General features: G+C 39.9%; 1 protein-coding gene across 1 annotated transcript in view; it reads right to left on the bottom strand.

Moving 5' to 3' along the window:
- The window catches only part of LOC132381175 (metabotropic glutamate receptor 4-like), a 1,091,809-nt gene that overhangs the window by 301,533 nt on the left and 770,041 nt on the right, over positions 1 to 20,235 (bottom strand). The window lies entirely within an intron of this gene.

Raw genomic sequence — 20,235 nt, 5'->3', positions numbered from 1 at the left:
AGCTGGGAAGCCCTTTCATGCCAATTGTTTTAAGGTTTTGAGCCACAAAGGTGCACAAATATACCAGTTCAACATTTCTGCTAAATTGCAAATTGTTCTCTGTGGTAGTGCTAGTGTTTAGTTCTGGAACTGTGTTGATGTTTCAGACTCTCATGCAAGTATGCTTGAACACAAGTGTGCTGAACTACTGCTCTCGACAACTGCTGTCGAATCCATTGCAATGTCAATGTCTAGCTTCTCACTGACTTCAGCAATGGAACCCAGATCATTGCAGTTTCCCAGTAGACCTTTGAGAAATCTGCCCACTGAAATGGTGTCCAGATTTTCACAAATAACTCTGACATATTAGCTATCCTTCAGTATTAGAGCATGGCTTACTTGTGTCAGATTCACAACCCTGTCATTGTGACTTGAGCAGGTTCTTCAAGAAAGCGCTCATCAATGATCCACTGAGATTATGTATTTATTGATAAGGGTGTGTTGTGAGATATTATGAAGAATTTAAAGACCCTTGTCTTAACTATATGCATTTTAAAAATAATGTTTGTCAATAATCATGATAAGGATATCCCTGGCAAAGCCATCATTTATTACACATCCCTCCTTATTCTTAAGAATATGATGGACAACTTGTTGAATAGTCACAGTCTTATCAATAGTGGATTGAGAGTTCCAGAATTAGTCCTGGCAATTAGAAAGGAAAGTAAAATATTTTCAAATCATTATTTAGACATTTTCAAATTATATAAGCCTTTCTGCAGTCATAATTGAACACTGTGTAACCTATGAAGAATGTTTTCACTTTTGACATTTAGAAGGAAGTGAAGTCATTAATGCCTCTGAAAGTTCAAGCCTATGGGCCCGTTGTAAAAGGTAGAAATAGGTAAGGTCAGCCAATAGGGTTCTGGTGAAGCTGCATAGACTAAACTCCAACCATACCATTGACTTTGGATGACGAAGACAGGAGATGGTCAATGCCATTTGCTCCAGTGGGAGCTAAGGGCCCGAGAAGAAGATGAAAGTCATTATTGATTAAGCACACAAAATGCTGGAAGAACAAGTGGGTCAGGTAGTAGCTTGGCAAGAAAAAAAAAACACTCGACGTTTTGGCCTGTGACCCTTCATCAGGACTCAACATTTCTTATGAAGGCTCTTGGCCTTAAACGTTGACTCTTTATTTCCCTGCGTAGATGCTACCTGACCTGTTGGGCTGTTCCAGCATTTTGTGTGCATTGCTCAGATTTTTGGCCTCTGCAGAAACTTTTGTTTCTGTTGTGTGTTCAATCATCAATGAAGCAGTCAAAGATGGTGAAGTGTCAGATCCTGTCCCAAGAAACTCCATCTGTAATATCCTGTAGCAGGAATAATTGAGCTCTAATAACCACAGTTATCTTCCTTTCTGGAAAGTAGGAATATAATCTCTGTGACATTTTCCCCTTGATATCTACGGATATCAGCTGTAGCAGGGCTCTGGGCTGTCGTGATAGGTCAAATGCTGTCTTCACGTCAAGGATAATTGCAGGTGAACACCTGTTTATCCATGTTCCTGTAAGGGAAATTTACCTTTACTCAATTCAAAAGTCCTGGGTGCTGAAGAAAAATATGTTCTTATTGCATTCATGCAAAGACGTAAATAAATGAACAGTCGCTATTCAGCTCAGCTGTCAATGCATGTGCAGATAATGTGCTTTGCATCACTGAAAATTGTGTTAGGCCCATTTTCTAGCAATTCAAACTCTCTCCAAACCCCACCAACCATCTATCCTCCCTCCAAATACAAAAGTCGCCTGTATTTAAGCTGCCATCTGCAAATCCGTTTTCACTCACTATTTCTGACACCGTAAAGTATTCAGACTCATTGCGTAAATGTGTTACTATACTGTCTTTCCTGCTTATCTTCAGTCTACTGATCAGCGAATCACATTTTGAGAATGTTTTTCTCCCTGATCATTGCTATTTAAATTTGTGTTTGAACGGCTTTCACTCAATTTACTTTTTCCACAGATTTCCCAGAATTATTGGCATTTTTAAATGTAATCGTTATTTCTAGCATCTCAAAATTTGATATATTTCCTCTCTCTCTGATCACATTCATATCTCTCTACTTACACAGTTATCAAACATGCCGGAAGCCATGACCCAACCTTCGGCACTCTCTCTCAGCCAGCGCCAACTCCACCCTGTATCAGTCAGTGTTTCTTTGTCTTCCTTCTATCACAGATATTCCCTTTCTTCTGCCATCTTCCACTGCCCTTAAAACATGTTTGTTTCCTCACCCTTCTTAGTTATAATGAAAGGTTATCAAACAGAAATGTTGTCAGTGTAATTTCCCTACTGATACTGACCAAGCTTCTGACTGTTGTTGGCATTTTCTGTTTTCTTTTTCAACCTGCAGTATTTTTCTCCGCAACTTCCGCCTCCAGCGTATTATCCTCCGCAACTTCCACCACCTTCAACAGGACCCCACCACTAAGCACATCTTTCCCTCTTTACCCCTCTCTGCTTTTCGCAGGGATCGTTCCCTCCATGACTGCCTGGTCCACACGTCCCTCCCCACAGATCTCCCACCTGGCACTTATCCCTGCAAGTGTAAGTGCTACACCTGTCCCTACACCTCCTCTCTTACCACCATTCAGGGCCCCAAACTGTCCTTCCTGATGAGGCAACACTTCACTTGTGAGTCTGTTGGGATAATCTGTTGCATCCGGTGCTCCCGGTGCGGCCTCCTCTACATCGGCGAGACCCGACGCAGTTTGGGGGATCACCACAAAAGACAGGATCTCCCGGTTGCCACTCACTTCAACTCTCCTTCACATTCTCATTTGGATATGTCCATACATGTTCTCCTCTACTGCCATGATGAGGCCAAACTTTGGTTGGAGGAACAACATCTCATATACTGTCTGGGTAGTCTCCAGCCCCTTGGTATGAACGTTGAATTCTCCAACTTCTGGTAATTCCCTCCCTCTCCCTTTCCCATCCCACCTCTACTCTGTCTCCTCTTCTAGCTGTCTATCACCTCTCATGACTCTGCCTTCTTCTACTACCCAAAGTGCTTTCCCTTTAGATTCCTTCTTCACCTCTCCTGCCTTTCCCCTCCCCCACCCCTTGATCTTTCCTCTGATTGGTTTTCCACCCTCTCCCCACCTTCTTTATAGGGCCCCTGCCCATTTCTCCTTTAGTCCTGACGAAGGGTTTCGACCTGAAACGTTGACTACTTCTTTCAACGGATGCTGCCCGACCTGCTGAGTTCATCCAGCTTTTTTGTACATCTGTACTTTTTCCCTTCCTGCTTACTTTATAAACCACCCAGGAACAAACTGGATTGAGTCTTGTACTAACATCAATACAATGACCATCAAATAGTGCTCCCAGTAAAAATTAGACAGTAACTGGTAGGAAGCATTGCAGCATTGATGTGCAGAGGGAATCGTAGGATGCACAGTAGGTTCATAGTGCCATGAAAGTGGTAATACAAGTAGATTGGGCATTAAAGAAGACATACAGTATGTTTGTCTTTATGAGAAAGGTATTGAATATATAAGTTGGGAAGTCATGCTGCAGCTGCATAAATATTGGTTAGGCCACATTTAAAGTACTGCATGCAGTTATGGTCATCATACTAAAGAAAGGATGCAAAACCTTGCAAGGGGGTGCAGAAAAGGTTCATCTGGAGGCTTCCCTGGCTGGAGTGCATGTGCTACAAGGAGAGATTGGAGAAGCTTGGGTTGTTTTCTCTGAGTGTCAGATCCTGAGGACAGCCTGATTGAAGTGGGCACTGTCATGAGAGGAATACATAAGGGAGACAGTCAGAGTCTTCTTTCTTGGGATGGAACCATCAAATATCAGACTCTGCAACATGAAGCACAGCTTTAAGGTGAGAGGAGGACATTTAAAGGAGGGGTGCAAAGCAAGCTTTTTTTTTACACAGGGAGTGTTGGGTGCCTTAGGTGCACTGCTAAGAGAGATGCTAGAAGCAGATACGATAACAATGATAAAGTAGCAATGAGATAGATACATGAATAGGCAAGCAAGTGAGGAATACAGACCACATGCAGACAAGAAGGATTAACTATACTGAGGTCAAGGTTGAAGACAACATGGTGCACCAAAGGGCCTGCTCCTGTTCTATGTACTATGTACAAACTGAGGATTTCTTATAAACTTAATGCACTAATAGGTTAACCACTCAATTGAAACTCTTATACATAACTACAGCTCAAATATTGTTACAGAGCCTTTTCAGAAAGCATCTCAACTAACCACACATGACTGAAGAACCTCATCTAGTGAACTGCTTGAATAATACATTTCAGTTTGGTAACAATGTAATGTGTTCAGGACTCCTGGTTTGTTCTAAAACATGTTTTATTCATAGCAATAGGTTGTAAGTCAAAACTAAATATAGATCAATGAGAACTGATCAAGCAGGAAACACATATTTTCAAAAGAACACAAATGGTAGTTTAATCCACACTACCAATTATTTTGACTCTAAGGAATGATTGCTTGGTTCAATGGCATTTATTCATTTTTATTTAAGTTGGCAGAATAATTCATCAGGAAATATTATTCATTTTTTTTGGAGAAATCAACAATAAACCTCTGTCAACACGAGTGAATCTGCAGATGCTGGAAGTAAATAAAAAAACACAAAATGCTGGCAGAACTCAGCAGGCCAGACAGCATCTATGGGAGGAGGTAATAACGACGTTTCGGGCCAAAACCCTTCATCAGGAGTGAAGTAACATGGGATGGTCGAGGGGGGATAAGAAGTGGGGGGAGGGATAAAGTAGAGAGCTAGGAAGTGATAGGCTGGAGGGAAATGGGCTTGGGGGAAGGTGGAGAATTATGGGAAATAAAAGAGAAAGAAAGGTAGGGCTGGGGGAGGAGATTATAGTGAGGGGGGAAAAGAGAGAGAAAGAGAACCAGACTAAAATAATAGATAAGGATGGGGGTAAGGGTGGGGGGCAGGGGTATCAACGGAGGTCAGTGAGTTGGATGTTCTTGCGGGCAGGAAGGAGGCTACCTAGGTGGGAGATAAGGTATTGCTCAGTCCTCCAGCAGTGGTGGGATCTCCCTGTGGCCACACACTTCAATTCTACTGTCAAGATGAGGCCACATGCAGGTCGATGGAGCAATATCTTATCTCCCTCCTAGGTAGCCTCCTTCCTGCCGGCATAAACATCCAACTCACTGACCTCCGTTGATACCCCTGTCCCCCAGCCTTACCCCCATCCCTATCTATTATTTTAGTCTGGTTCTCTTTCTCTCTCTTTTCCTCCCTCACTATAATCTCTCCCCCCAGCCCTACCTTTCTTTCTCTTTTATTTCCCATAATTCTCCACCTTCCCCCTAGCCCATTTCCCTCCAGCCTATCACTTCCCAGCTCTCTACTCTATCCCTCCTCCCACTTCTTATCCCCCCTCGACCATCCCATGTTACTTCACTCCTGATGAAGGGTTTCAGCCTGAAACATCGTTATGACCTCCTCCCGTAGATGGTGTATGGCCTGCTGAGTTCTGCCAGCATTTTGTGTCTTTTATAAACCTCTCTGTAGTTGCCAATGCAAACTGATTTTTCTGCCACCATTAAGGTAAATAGATTATTTAGTAATTGTTACTGGTTATACTTCAAAGTTTTTACTCTCTGCTCTAAATCTTCCCTTTATCAGTTTCGCAGTAAGACACATTTTTCATCCTCAGCGATTCTTAAGCACCTGCACTGGCTGGAATGTTGGTTATATAGAGGTATGAATGGTGATGCTCTGTGTAGAATCTTCCATGGGCATTTTATTTTAATACCATCCTGTTCTTCACTGATTTTATTCTTGTTTTTTTTTTCAGATTTTAATTTATTGTGTGTGTTCTCAGTCTTTGACTTCTCCAAGGACTGCAAAACTAAAATGGCTGGAGGCATCATTTTTTTTCTCTCTCACACAGCCTTTATTTTAAGAAAATATTTTGTTCTATTCACAGTTTCAATATGCTTCTACCTAATATCTTGTATAGTGACCAGGATTATTAATCCAGAACCAGAAGTTGGACTAACAGCAGGCCGCCGGGGAGTTAAAATCAAGTAATTAAAACATCAATAATAAATCTAATGTATTGTTGTAAAATCTCATTTTGCTCATTGACGCCTTCAGAGAATGACATTCATCCGGTGTACAACGTGCACGTTTTCCCTTTGACTGCACGGATTTCTTCTGGGTGCTCCGGCTTCCTTGCATAAAAGACCCTGAAACAAAGGAGTAGAATTGGGCCATTCGGCCCATTGCATCTGTTCCACCATTCAATCATGGCCGATTTATTTTCTCTCTTAACCTTATTCCCTTGCCTTCTTCCCATAACTTTTGACATGCTATCAACCTCTGCTTTAAATGTTCCCAATGTCTTGACCTCCACCACTGACAGTGGCAATAAATTCCACAGATTTGCCATCCTCTTCACTTCTGTTCTAAAGGGACATCCTTCTTTTTTCCTGAGGTTGTGCCCTCTCGCATTACTGAAACATTCTCTCCAAGTGCACTCTTTCAAAAACAATTGTAAATTAGTAGGTTATTTGGCCACTATAAATTGTCTTTAGCAGCCAGATGAATGGTAGAGTCTTGGTGAAATTGATGAGAATAGTGAGAATAAAATATGGATTAATTGTAGGATTAGTGAAAATGGTTATCTGATAGCCTGGATATAGTGGGGCAAGGGGATTGTTTCCATGCTCTATCTCTCAATAACATTTTGATTCTACCCTGCTTATTTTGTCTGGTTTAAGCATGACAACCAACTCAAGATATGATTCTTAAATGCTTTCTGAAGTGACCCAGCAATCTAATTAGTTCAACGGCTTTCAGATCTGAGCAATAAATATTGGGCTAGCCCGAAACATCTGTGTGATGTGAATGAGTTGAAAGCAATACTCATCTAACTTGTTCATAGATGCTAAAACGCCAAACAATTATCTGAAGGTACTACTTTAAAACATAACAAATACAACTCTGCTAAATACCCCTACTATGTCATTATTCATTTCTTTAATTTGTTTATTGAGATACAGTGCGGAATAGGCCCCACTGGCCCTTGGAGCCACACCACCCACAATCCCCCTATTTCATCCTAGCCTAAACACGGGACAACTTACAAAGATCAATTTACCTACCGACCAATACATCTTATGGATTGTGGAATGAAACCAAAGCACCCGGAGAAAACTCACACTGTCACGGGAAAAGTGTATAAATTCCTTACATGCAGCAGCTGAAATTGAACCCAGATGGCCTGTACGGTAAAGCATTGTGCTAACCACAACGTTACCATGCTGCTCTATGACCAAACATAACATCACAGTAGGAAATCACAAAGAATTTGTTTTTTGACAAAATATACAAATCATCAGATTGTTGTCCACAATTACGGTCCTGGTCAGTATGCAAAATAATCTATATAGTTTCATGAATATGTTGTGAGACCTGGCATAACTTAGGGGATGGCTTTGTCAAGCACCTGCAAACCATACACTTCCTGGTGGCTAACCATTTTAATTCCTATCCCCATTCCCGTTCTGGCATGTCAGCTGATGACATCCTTTTTTGCTATAATGAGGACACTCTCAGGGTGGTGTAGCAACACCTCATATTTCCTTTAGGTAACCTCAAATTTGATGTCATGAACATCAAATTCTCTTTCTGGTAATGTTCTTTGCCTTTGTCCTTTCTCCCTCTCCTTTCCTCTCTCTATTGCCCACTCTGGCCTTCTCCGCACCTGCCTATCACCTTCCCCTGGTCCCCGCCTTCGTCCCTTTCTCCCATGGCGCACTCTCCTCGCCTATCAGATTTCTTCTTCTCCAGCCTTTAACATTTCCCACTCACATGGCTTGACCTATCATCTTCTAGCTTGCCCTCCTTCCCCTCCCCCCACACCTTTTCATTTTGGTGCCTTTCCCCTTCCTTTCCAGTCCTGATGAATGGTCTTGACCTGAAATCTCGAATGTTTATTCATTTTCATAGTTGCTGTGTGACCTGCTGAGTTCCTCCAACAGTTTTGTGTGTGTTTCTAGTGATTATTGATAATTATATTAAAAGTGGCCAAGGCCAAAAAAGCCAAAGATTTTTGCACATTTCACTTGCAACCCAATATACTGTGCCTCTGCCAAAATGAAACAGGTGTGTGAGAGCTAAAACTCTGACAACCTTCTATAGATGGGTAGCAGAGAGTATATTGGCTGCCTGCATCACAGCCTGGTATGGAACCAAAAAGTCCTACAAAAAATAGTGGATATGGCCCATCTTGTTATGGGTAAAATCCTCCCAACCATTGAGGACATCTACATAAAATGCTGTTGCAGGAAAGCAGCATCCCTCATCAGGGAATCACACCACCAGGTTGGCCGTCTGGTGGCACAATGGCATCACTGCTGGACTCCGGAGCAAAGGCTCCTGAGTTCGAATCCAAGTTGGGCCACCCCTGAGCATGCTTTCCATCCGTGCTGGGTTGAGCGCTGAGCTAGCAATTGGAGTCGTGAAAAAACAAGGGTGGAGTCAGGAACGTTCATATCATGATCCGGTTAATCCAAAAGGAGACCAATCCCGACACCATGTGCCAGAGAAGAATAGCTGACTGTCTGGTGCGACATGCTAAAAAACCCCACCAGGTTTAGGAACTCTCAACCATCATCAGGCTCTTGAACCTAAGGGAATAACTTCACTCAATTTCTCTTGTCCCATAATTGAAATGTTCCCACAACCAATGGACTCATTTTTAAGGACGCTTAATCTCATGTTCTCGATATTTATTTATTATTATTATTCCTTTTTCAAGCGTTTGCACATTTTGTTGTCTTCTGCACTGTGGTTAATCACCCTAGTTGGGTGGTCTTTCATTGATTCTGTTATGATTATTATCTTTTTGGTGATTGCTCATCGTATGGCATGTCTTGGGCATCTGAAACCTGGGGGAGCCCATCCCTCTCCAGGTTTTATTTTACGAGCTCAAGCTGCTAGCTCAACACTCAACCCAGGCATGGATGGAGAGCATGAAAAGGAGCCGCATAGATTTGAACTTGGGACCTCTTGCCCTGAAGTCCAGTGCTGATGCCACTATGCCACCAGCTGGTTAGATTTATTGAGTAAAACCACAAGAAAATGAATCTCAAGGTTGTATATGGTGATATATATTTACTTTGATAATAAAATGTACTTTGAACTTTGAAGTATCATGTATCAAAATGTAAGAATCAATATATGATTCACTCAGGCAGAGAAATGGAGGGCAACAGCATCCTCAACAAAATACATATTCAGACAATAGAATATAGAGAAGATTGCAAAAGTTAAAAATATTTTTATTTAAAACTATTGAGTATGATTCAACAGCAACATACAGTTCAACTCCTTACCTGAATCAAAATCAGGTTTATTATCACTTTATTAGGTACAGGTGTAGAACCCAATATGGTTATCCCCTCCTGTAGCCCATCCACTTCAAGCTTCTATGTGTTGTGCATTCAGAGATGCTCTTTTGTACACTACTGTGGTAATGTGTGGTTATTTGAGTTACTGCAGTTTTCCTGTCAGCTCGAACCAGTTTGCCCATTCTTCTCTAACCTTTTTTCATTAACAAGCTGTTTTCATTCATAGAACTGTTGTTACTTGTTTTTTTTTTTGTTTTACGCACCATTGTCTGTAAACTCTAGAAACTGTTGTGTCAGAAAATCCCAAGAGATCATCATTTTCTGAGATACTTAAATCACCCTGTATAACACCAACTATCGTTCCATGGTCCAATTCACTTTGATCATATTTCTTCCCAGTTCTGGTGTTAGATCTGAATAACAACTGAACATCTTTGCCATGTCTGCAAGATTTTATGCATTGAGTTATTGCCACTACAGTAACATTCATGGGTTCACAGACCATTCAGGAATACGACGGTAGAAGGAAAGAAGTTGTTCTTAAAATTTTGAGTGTGTGTCATTAGGCTTCTATACTTCCTGTACCTTAATGGTAGTCATGTGAAGAGGGCACGTTCTAGATAATGAAGGTCCTTAAAGATAGATGCTGCCTTCCTGAGGCACCAGCTTTTGAAGGTGTCCTCAATGGTGGAGTAACTTGTGCTTGCGATAGAACTTGTTGAGTCTACAGCCCTTTGCAGCTTCCTTTAATCCTATACTTTGGAGCCTCCATACCAGCCAATAATGCAAAAAGTCAGAAAGCTCTCCTCAGAACATCTTTGAAATTTGCTGGTCTTTGGTAACATACCAAATTTCAAAATCTTAATGAAGTATTGCTGCTGGCATACCTTCTTCATGATTGCATCAATATGTTGGTCCCAGGATCGATAGTCTGAGATATTGGCCCCCAGAAACTTGATGCTGCTCGAACTTTCTACTGCTGGCCACTGAATGAGAGCTGGTGTGTGTTCTCCCAATTACCCCTTCCTGAAGTCTACATTAAATTCCATGGTCTTGCTGATGCTGAGTGGGAGGTTGTTGTGAAACCACTCAACCACCCAATCAGTCTAATACTCCTTGAATTCACTGTCTGAGATTCTGCCGACAACAATGGAGTCACTGGCAAACTTATAAAGGGAATTTCAGCTGTGCTTACCTACACAGCCATGAGCGTACAGACATTAAAACACATCACAAGGCATCCTTAAAATCCTCTAGGTTTGCAAATCCCTTATTTAAGAATTCTAAATAAAATTGTGGGCATAACTTTCATGATTGCAGCACCATCCTTGCAATGACTGTTGAACAAGCCCATGAAAATAACATAAATGGTCATTTGCCTAAATATTTCCATTTAAGCTGAGTTGGATTGATTTAATTCCCTCAGACATTTGACACCATTGTTAAAGATATTGCTTTTTTATCTGCTTATATAATTAAAACCACATGCACAAATTATCTTGGAATTATTTCACCTACTTTTCCTAAGAGCTGATAAATCAGCAATGTATCACCATTCATTCAGGTACCAACACCCACCTTCCCGCTCCAAAGTAAAATGTAGAATTTGATTTTAGAACCAAAACTACCAGTTCACAACTGTGAAATGAGATCCTTGAAAGTGACAATTTTCAGAGAAGACAGTGAGTAAATAACTATCCAAGTAAATGGTCAAAACATTCTACATCCTGGAATTCTTTGCTCGAGACCATGTGGAAGTACTTTCTGCCGGAAAGACTCAGGCAAGATGGCTAAGATGGCTCATATCTACCATTGCAATTTTTTTTATGAGGAATAGGCAATGATAGCTGTTTCTTGCTAGTAACACCTACATCTCATAACCCTGAAATTATTTCAAATATTCCTACTGGTATCTTGCTCAGTATTCTTCCTTCAATTAAAATTTCCAAATAAAATTAAACTAAATCCTAAGTCCTTTTTTCCAGTACATTTATATTCCTAACAATACAGAAGTAGGCTATTCATCCCACTGAGTCTGTGATGGTTTATAGAGGAACTAATTCTCCCACGTCCCTATCATCCCAGAATCTACCATTTACTTATACTAGGGGCAATTGGCAGTGGTCAAATAACTGACCAATCCAAATGTCTTTGAGATATGGGAGGATACCAGAACACTCAAATATCAGTAAATATGAAAATTCTACCCAAAAAAAAATGGGTTGGATAATTTTGTGGCTTGATCGCATTTTTATAAATATCCCCATTGAATCATGAAAGCAAGTTTGTATTTATACACAGATCCAGGCACATCACAACTCTGTTGCAGAGGCAAGGATACTTAAGGGAAGTTCATCTTTATTTCAAAAGCTAGAGACAAATATGTTTAGCATGAAACAGCCCATAAATACTGGACCAAAAATCATTTGATATGAAGTGTACCATTCATTCAGGTACCAACACCCACCTTCCCGCTCCAAAGTAAAATGTAGAATTTGATTTTAGAACCAAAACTACCAGTTCACAACTGTGAAATACGATCCTTGAAAGTGACAATTTTCAGAGAAGACAGTGAGTAAATAACTATCCAAGTAAATGGTCAAAACATTCTACATGTTGGAATTCTATAGGGAAGTGCAAAGTCTTTTCTATTTTACTCTTTTTTTTTGCAGGTTGTGAAGCATGTTTGTATGTAGCTTTCCAGAGCCTCATCATTAAAGTGTGAATCAGCATCGCAGATGTTTCCGTCTTTGAGCCAAGCAGATAGAAGTATAGGGCTGTCTTAGCCCCACCAGCCAATCACAGAAGTACTCTGAGTAATAGTTAATGAATAAAATCAAAGAGAGGAATACATGCCAGTTTTCCTTTTCTTTTAAACTCAAGGTACCAAAGCCTATTGCAACATTGGGTAGAATCAGCTCGTGACACAGACTGAGAACTGAATGTAAAATTTTCCACTGGGATCTTTTTAATGAGTATGTAGTTTACTATATTGTTAGCAATTACCAAGATCAGATTCATAATGGTTCATTCCTCCTCACAGTTACACTCTTAACATCATGTAACTATGCCACCTAATGTACCAAAAAATTTAATGAATGTGCCTAATGGATATTAATTCTGTGATGGATGCAATATAACACCCTTTACATTATTAATCAGAGTCAGTAAGTGACTCACAGGATATCAGTACATCACAATTACTTTTCTTTACAATAGCTATGGGGATGCCAAAATTTGTTGGATTTTCCTACATGCATTATTGTTATTTCCATCATCAGATGATGAATGAATATGGCCAAAGAGTATTCCAATACATTAGTGCCAGTATTTAAAATGGAGGGAGGTTTATCATGCTTTCTTCTTATTCCTCATAATTCTTCATATGATAACAGCTAAATATTATCGAATTAACAAGCTATCTGCCAGAGAAGCTCTCTGGATTGAGCGGCTATTGTTGAGGGGCAAAAGAATTGCCAATGTGACAGATAAAAAACCTGCATCAGGTCTGCATTCCTTCAGCAGGTTGTTTGCTGCTCCAGGTAACAGCATCTGCAGCCTCCTGTGTGTCCTGAATACTACAGGAAATTATTTTCTCTTCAAAGATGCATGGAGGTGCATAGTTGGCCAATAATTGCTTTAATCAAGCCTTGTTGATGCAAAACACAATGGTGAAGGCCCAAAACAGATCCTTTCTTCGTGCAATTCATCATTGTAGAGTAGATGAAATATAAGTGGTTGAATTGTAGGTTTTGGTGGATCAGTGAGTGGTGGTAAATTCTAAAGTGATTAAGGAGGTCAGGGTAGATTTCTTGCACAGATAGGGCAAGAGGTAATGAATGGGGGATGGAGCTGATCAGTTTTGAGCTTGTACATGCCTAAATTTGATAAACTATCCAGATGCTCCATCTCCATTGAACGATCATAGAACAAAGATTCCCAACAGTCAATATAAATACCATACTACTTCAGGGAAACCATAAGTGCAGCTCCTCCTGTGTAGGAACTCAAAAAAAAATGTATCTGGCATCAGGTGTGTGAACAAATTTACCTGTGCAACAAAGCTGACAGACTACAACTATGGCCTCAGTAGCAGGGCGAAAAACCCATTGACTCCAGTTAATTTTTCTTTCTGTGTATTGCAGTATTTTGAGGAGACAGCATTAGTGGCATCTTTCCAGCGTCTTGAGATACTGGTTGCCAGTAAGTCAGGTCTCAAAATTCCCCAAAAGGCAAGGATTATTAATGATCAATAGGTCTGAGGTCTTCAATTGTGCATAAGTACATTTTTCCTCCCTTTCAAATAACCAATAGTAATGTGAGAATATTGAAGTTTGTGATAATCTTCAATTCTTATGTCTCTTTTAGTGGATAGGTGGCCAACGAGATATGAGAAGTGGTCCACATTTTCCAAAATCTTCCTATAAACTTTTATTGTTGTATGGTTGTGAGCTGCAGTTGGAGTATATTAATGGAGGACCATTGTTGCAAATGTTGAGTGTTAGGTTCAGTCTTGTATTTCAGTTAAAGCTTTGATGATGGCTAGGAACTTGGCTTCAGCCAAAAGTCTTGTCTCCATTTTGCAGTAATAATATTTGTATCACCAGCAAAGTTGAAATTGAAGAATGACTATGTATAGTGATTGCTAATTAATGAACTTCCAGACAGTTTTCTGCAGGGTTTGGTCTATGAAGCAAAACTTTAATTCAAACGGAATAACCCTGTGTCACTTATTTCCTTTTGCCTAGCTATTATGTGTAAGTAATCTTTGTGGATTCAACTGGTATTTGAGTAAAGCTTTTGCATAATTTTATGAGGCAATAGGAAAGAAACTCAGAATCACAACATATCTAACCTATAACTTCTTATGATTGTGTGTAAGTGAAATATAAATAAAACCAGCATCACAATGGTTACAAATCTACCTTATATGCCCTTACACATTAATAGTTTCTGAGAAAGAGAAACAAAACGTGGTCTTAAATAATTCCCAATATGCTGTATTCCTATCAAGTTATGCAGAAATTAAAAATACTTATAAAGTGTTGCAGCTGTTAGCAGTCATTAAAATTCATAGGTAAAAGATATAAGTGTCGACAAAAGTAGAGACAGTCTTTGCACTAATGGGTAAGCTTGTCACTGGGGCCAAGAATGTTTCACATGCACTCAATTTCTCCAGTTAATTACAAGCCTGCATGCTAGGTAATACAATAGTTTTAATCGGATCAGTAGAAGGAACCTTGATTTTACTAAATCATCACACCAGGGTAGTTTTTTTACTGGTGAACATCTGCTCGCACGCTTGGCAATTAATAATTCTCTTGCCCACTTTTTCTATTCATGAAACTCTTAATGATTAGTGAGGTTTCACATAATAGGAAGTTGGTGAGCACTACTTATCAGCGACACATAACGCATCAGTGACAAAGCATATATTACAACTGATCTATCAGATAATCCTTGGTTTGTTCCAGACAGGTAGAGCCTCATGCCATCCATGATATTTTGGTTTTCCATTCCTATGATGTCCGCTAGTTTTTGCATTAATAACCTCACGATATTACTTATGGATTACATCCAATTTTAAACCCTGGGGAAATTGATTGAAGCAGATTATCCTGCTGCCATTGGTTCCAAATTCGCTGCACCTTATACTTCCAGACAACTTTCTTAAAAAGTAGGTATCTAATTGGGCAGGCTGATGCTAGGTTGAAGTCCCCTCCCCTCACATCTCTGCCATGAGAACCCTTAGACCCTCTGCTCTCCAAGATTACATCCTGGCCCTTTCTACAATGAGTCATTACTCTGCTGCTGGGCTCAATGGAGAATTCAGTAAAAGAACACCAGCTCAGAAGGCATGACTTCTGACTTTTAAGAGTACTGATAAAGGTCTTGTCCCCAAACTTTGACTATTCATTTCCTTTCACAGATGTTGCCTAACCTGCTCCATTCCTACAGCAGATTGTGTGTGTTGCTCAAGATCTCCATCATCTGCAGAACCTCTTATGTCTCTGACTTTCATCGTGTCTTGTACTTTCATATCTGGCCATGCCACACAGAACTGAGATGAGGAGGGATTCCTTCAGCCAGAGTGTGATGAATCTGTGGAATTCACTTCCACAGACGGCAGTGGAGGCCAGGTTATTGGGTATATTTAAAGCAAAGGTTGATAGGTTCTTGATTAGTGAGGACGTCAAAGGTTACAGGGAGAAAGCAGCAGAATGGCATTGAGAGAAAGAATAAATCAGCCATGATCGAATGGTGCAGCAGACTTGCTGAGCCAAATGGCCTAATTCTGCTCCTATGTCATATGGTCCTATAAATCTAGTTGCCAACAATTAGCAGTCAGCCTGCTTTGGCCCAATATTTTTTTACTTCACTTTAACAACCATTTTTGATCATTAGCTTGCATTAATTTTACAATTAAAATGATTGTATATTTATTTATGCTCAGAGACAATGCAAAGAAACAGTAATCATTTGGCTGAAATAATCACACCACTGTGTTGAAAAACAAATAATTGCAGATACTGAAAATCTGAAATAAAAACAGCAAATTCTAGAAATTAACAACGGAGTAACCAGCATTTGTGGAAGAGAAGTAAAAGTCAACATTTCAGATCAATGGTCCTTTTGAAAGTCAGAGCGCAGATTTGCAGAGAAGTTGGATAAATAGAGAAAAAGCTGTGACAGGATAGAAACCAAGACAAGATGTATGACATATATTGGTGGTGATTAGGAGACGATATTGAGATTGTTAACAGTAGCTGATCCGAATGATGAGGTGTAAATAGTTGAGGATGGAGAGGAGGAATAATCCTATTAGAAAGCTGAGAAAATGAACAGAGCCATTGCTGCAAATTTGACACAACGCAGAATGCAGGCAACGCCCTGGTAGCATTTGAGGAAAACAAGAAATTGTTACGTCAGAGGTGGCCAGGGGATGAAAGACTGAAAACTGCTGGAGCTCTGAAATGTAAACAAAACATGGTCAGCATGTTAAGCAGCAACCATGGAAAAAGAGGCAGCACCATTGGGCCAGGTTATTGGTTGCATCTCACTGTGTAACTCATCGATCCAAACTCTGACGGCCTCACCAACACCCTGCATGGTTGCAGCATGACTTCCCTGCTCTTGAATTCAATCCCTCTAGCAATGAAGGCCAACATTCCGTTTGCCTTCTTAATAACCTGTTGTACCTGCAAACGTTTTGCAATTCATGCACAAGCACTCCCAAGTCCCTCTGCACAACAGCATGCTGCAATCTTTCACCATTTAAATAATAATCTGCTCTTCTATTATTCCTTCCAAAGTGGATGATCTCGCACTTACTAATGTTGTATTCCATCTGCCAGACCTTGGCCAACTCATTTAACCTATCTATATCCCTCTGCAGACTCTCCAGATCCTCTGTACAATTTGCTTTTTCACTCAGTTTAGCGTCATCGGCAAATTTTGTTATGCTACACTCAGTCCCCTCTTCCAAATCATCAATGTAAATGATAAACAGCTGTGGGCCCAGCACTGACCCCTGTGGCACCTCGCTCACCACCGACTGCCAACCAGAGAAACACCCATTTATACTAGGTCTCTGCCTTCTATTGGTTAACCAGTCCACTATCCATGCCAATACACTTCCTCTGACTCCATGCATCCGTATCTTATTTATAAGTCTCTTGTGTGGCACCTTATCGAACGCCTTCTAGAAATCCAAGTATATGACATCCACCTGTTCTGCTCTATCCACTGCACTTATTATGTCCTCAAAGAACTCTAGTAAGTTTGGCAAACAGGACCCGCCCTTTCTCAATCCATGTGGCGTCTGTCTAATGGAACCACTTCTTTCTAAATGTTTCGCTATTTCTTCCTTAATGACAGTTTCAAGCATTTTCCCAACTACAGATGTTAAGCTAACTGTCCCATAGTTGGCCATCTTTTCCCCACATCCTTTTTTAAAAAGTAGTGTGACATTTGTTGCCTTCCAATCTGCTGGGACTGGCCCAGAGTCTAGAGAGTTTTGATAAATGATTACCAACGTGTCTACTATAACCTCCGCCAACTCCTTCAGCACCCTGGCATGCATCCTATCAGGACTTATCTACCTTTAGGCTCTCTAGTTTTCCCATCACTATCTCTTTAGTGACAGTGATTTTTTTGAGGTCCTCACCTCCCATTTCATCCATAACATCCTTCTTTGGTATACTAGACATGTTCTCCACCGTGAAGACTGACACAAAATAGTCCTTCAATGCCTCAGCCATTTCCTTAACACCCAATATCAATTTCCCGTTATCATCTTCTAAGGGACCTACATTGACTTTAGCCACCCTCTTCCGCTTTATATATTTATAAAAACTTCTGCTATTTGTTTTCATATTTTGTTCTAATTTACTTTCATACTCTATCTTCCCTTTCCTTATTTCTTGTTTAGTTGTTCTCTGTTGCTTTTTAAAGTTTTCCCACTACAAACCATAATCTCTATACAACAAAATAGACACATAGAGTGTATTGAGTACCTTCATGGACTTTTAATTAAAGATAGATTTATTAGTTTTCAGATAAGATTGTTGAATACCTGGTGTGGATTAATCAAACTATAAATTAAAGTGAAATGAAGTGATATTTTTCATAGTCTCCATCTAGGTGCATTGTGGGTACTTTGGTCAGCTGTCTGGTAGCAAGTTCATCCATCTGTCCAGAATGGGCTTCAATTGAAGTAGAAATTGGGCAAAGATGCTGCAGCTGCATCCGTAGAGCTGCCAGCTCAGAGATCCAGGTTCAAACTTCACCGTGGGTTCTGTTTGTGCGGTGTTTCCCCATTTTCCTTGTGGCACGTGGGCTTCTCTGGGCACTCCAATTTCCTCTAACGTTCCAAAGACTCAGCAGCTGGTAAGTTAATTAGCCACTATAAATTGTCCCTGATGCATGTAAGTTGTCGGATCTGGGAACTCTTGAGAGGTTTAGAAAAATGGGATTAACATTAGATTGGCATGGATGGTTGACAGATAGTTAGTGTGGACTCTAGTGGGAGGAAGAGTCTAGTTCTGTGACTCTGTGAATGGATGATCAATTTTCCCCAGACACAGATCCTGCAAAGTCTTTCAAGTTTATAAGGCTGGAAGTTAGATACCACACCCTTTGAGAGATGGAAATGTGGAAAGATAGACAGATAGATAGATAGATATTTTATTGATCCAGGAGGAAATTACAGTGTCATAGTAGCATTATAAGTGCACAGATATAAATATTCGAAGAGAAGTAGAAAAATAAAAATAAATTACCTGGAACAGTCTAACAGGAGGGAGTCATCACTTCCCTAGCTACAGGTTGACTCATTATAGAGCCTAATGGCCGAGGGTAAGAATGACCTCCTATAGCACTCTTTGGAACAGATCATTTGTCTTAGTTGATGACTAAAAGTGCTCCTCTGTTCAGCTAAGGTGGCATGCAGAGGGTGAGAAACATTGACCAGAATTGCCAGGATTTTCCGTAGGGTCCTTTGTTCATCCACAGCCTCCAGTGTGCTGATTATTTATTACTGATAACCATAAAAGTCACCTTACCTGAGCTCATCTGAATTTAGGCTATTTTTAGAACAGAGAGAGATTTAATGTTATCAGTGTCTTTATGCAGAAGGAAATTGAAAACTGCCATCATGGAACTATAATCTGTGGATTCATGTATTTTATGTAACAATTGATTTGTCAGCTCACAGTTGTGAACCTTTTTACTAGAGTGTCTTTCATATGCCTTCTGTTAAACCGAGAAACACTTTTTCATATATAATTACAGTACAAGAGGGAGCTAAACCAGCAAGATGGCACACCTTGCATCACATTTTTTAAATAATAATTTGAAGTATAATTCAACTCTTCTAGTCTAGTGACTTAGAGCAAAAATCCAGAAGTTTATAACAACCATTTTCCATTCTTCTGTACAATATGTTCTGAGTATTTGATACTCAATGTAAGAAATGCAAACTTCGCCAAGTTGAAACATCAGAATGAACAAATGTCAAAATCAAATGTCAAAGTATTTCCTTAACCTGATCCAATAAAGTACTGACATTTTAACTTGCCAAAATAATCCACTATGTTCAGTTAGAGGATTGACACAATTCACCATAATGTATAACACACTGTGCCAAAGACATTTAAAGCAAATGAAGTTTGTACAGAACCTGGGTGGGTGACTTTATTTATAGCTGTTGCTGGCTCTTGATAGCAGAACTGAAGGTCCATATGTAAAAGAGCGATTCCATAAATTCCAGCAGATATCCTTGCCATCTTTCTAACTGTGGAGCAAAGTAAATTAAAATCTGGACGAATTCTTGGCTTTCCCTGTTAAGGATGCGACCTGCTTATTTTACATCCTTGCTCACCTGCTTTCGGGGGTGGAGACAGGGCTAAGATCTCTGTGAGAAATCCAAAAAGCACAAATGGAAATTTTAAAACTAACATCAATCTGAATTATGTTGACACTAAGTTACATTTTTTATTTGATCACAGATTCCAGAAGTACTTCAGTTTTATAGCTACAACTGTAACCTTGCATTGTACAAATATTCTGAATTGGTAAATTGGATTATTAATTATCACATGTATTGAGTGATAGTGAAAAATAACATTTTGCATGCCATCCATGCACTTCATTGCATCGCATCAGTACATTGACAAAGTACAAGGGAAAGTAATAACAATGTAGAATATTGTGTTACAGTTACAGAGAATATGCAGTGCAGCTGGACAATAAGGTGCAGATATTATGAGGTAGATTGTGAGGGTCCATTATGAAGTCAATAGCTTTAACATCACAATAGAAATGATC

This window comes from Hypanus sabinus, chromosome 25, assembly GCF_030144855.1.
Source record: "Hypanus sabinus isolate sHypSab1 chromosome 25, sHypSab1.hap1, whole genome shotgun sequence".
NCBI lineage: Eukaryota > Metazoa > Chordata > Chondrichthyes > Myliobatiformes > Dasyatidae > Hypanus > Hypanus sabinus.
The sequence above is the reverse complement of the archived record's forward strand: the minus strand, read 5'-3'. Positions and strand labels throughout refer to the sequence as shown.